This window comes from Aplysia californica, unplaced genomic scaffold, assembly GCF_000002075.1.
Source record: "Aplysia californica isolate F4 #8 unplaced genomic scaffold, AplCal3.0 scaffold00777, whole genome shotgun sequence".
In the NCBI taxonomy this organism is placed as follows: domain Eukaryota; kingdom Metazoa; phylum Mollusca; class Gastropoda; order Aplysiida; family Aplysiidae; genus Aplysia; species Aplysia californica.
In genome coordinates, this window is record NW_004798047.1 from 48,243 (window position 1) to 50,111 (window position 1,869).

Below are 1,869 nucleotides of genomic sequence, written 5' to 3' on the forward strand. Positions count from 1 at the left end.
CATATCAGATGAGGGGAGAGGGCAGGGTGGGGTGAATAAGAGTTTGAGTCTTGTTAAATAGAACTATACTCGGTTTAATTATATTGTTGTAGTCTCCACCTAAGATCCCACAATCAATAATTCCGGTTCACTTAAGATTCTGCTGTTAAAAAATAAACCAAACAAAGCAACAACAAATTTTACTACGCAAGAGTCATCACTGGGATAAATTATCCCCCTCTGGAGTGTAATAAGGGTCTAAAAACGCTGCTCTCCATATCATACTTTACTGAACAAAAAAAACAAAACCTTCAAAGGTCGTCCACGCTCATGCATGCGATCACTCCTCCAAAGGTGCTGTTATCTTTTTTTTTAATACATGTATTTGAAATCATTGTGCGCTCCACTTTGTGAAAACCAGGAAACAAAATTATGGTAAACAGTAATATTATTATTTATAGACCAAGACATACTGTTAGCATTCAGATAAAGCTGGCATCGACCCTCTTTTGTGTTCGCTATTCCTTACACATAAAGTTAGTTATGGCACACGCCTAGAATCATGCAATCATATCTTAAATTCAGTTTAAAAGTATATTTTTGTCCATTTCTTATAATTAAATATTTTAGCGTCTTGAAAGATTATCTTTATAATTTGGTATGTTTGATAATTTTATGTTACTCGGGCAAATTTTCTTCTTATTTTACACATCTTTTTGATTTTTAAACTATACTATAACATAAAACTCTTAAAGAATTGAACAGTCCGTATAACACACAGGATTTTTTTTTCTCCCTGTCATTATCCGTCAGCCCGTCAGTTGATCACAATCTCTCTCTCTCTCTCTCTCTCTCTCTCTCTCTCTCTCTCTCTCTCTCTCTTTTATTTAATTTTCCCCATTCTCCTTCGTCCCTTCCCAAGGCCCGCCCCTCCCTTTCATCCCTGCCCCATCCCCTCTTCCTTGCGTGCATTCCCCCACCCCGCCCACCCCCACAACGTGGCCCAGCCCGATAAAATTATATAAAAAGAAACGCCACAGTTCGTGATTTAGCCCACACTCGGCGGCCATATTTGATCCCCAACGCGGCGTACTGCTCGCGGCGCCGCGGCGCTTTTCCCTTCCGTCAACCCGCAGCCACCTCCCGAATCGTCAGCCACCCCCAACCTTTGACATGGGTCAAACTTCCATCTATTTATAGGTAGTTAAATCTACCGGAACATGTATTAGGCGAAGTGATGTGCAATGATAGTCGCAATAGAGAGATTGTTTTGGTCTCTCTTTACTCATCTGCACCACACGAATTTAATTGATGTTTTTCCCTGGACTCTGCCTTTACTAAAGTCTCGAATCTAGATCTAGTTGTAATCTAATTGCAGGTTGCAGATTTAATAAATTGCCGACAGAGAGAGAGAGAGAGAGAGAGAGAGAGAGAGAGAGAGAGAGAGAGAGAGAGAGAGAGAGAGAGAGAGAGAGAGAGAGAGAGAGAGAGAGAGAGAGAGAAGGTAGGGGAGGAGTAGATCTTGCGAGAACTTTCGGGCAAAACAAAAAGGCGACCCGCGTAGTTCGGTCGATTCGAAAAGTGAAAGAGCCATAGCATCTTTGTAGGGCGAGCGAATTAGCTTACTTTTGTGCTATAACGACATTTTTTTCTTTGCCTGTGGCAGTTTGATCATCCCCACAGATAGAAAGTATTTCGAAATTAGGAAGAAACGGGTCTTGGTTTCACACTGGGTGAGAATTGAGCAACGCTGGCAAGTCTCACCCGGTGTGAGAGGTCAATCGTAGGGTTTTTATTCTCACCCGCGGCGGGGATAGCATACCCAGTTCGTTACTTAATGAGTAGGGGAATGAACTTGATCTCGTTATTGGCATAAAAAAAGTCATTTAA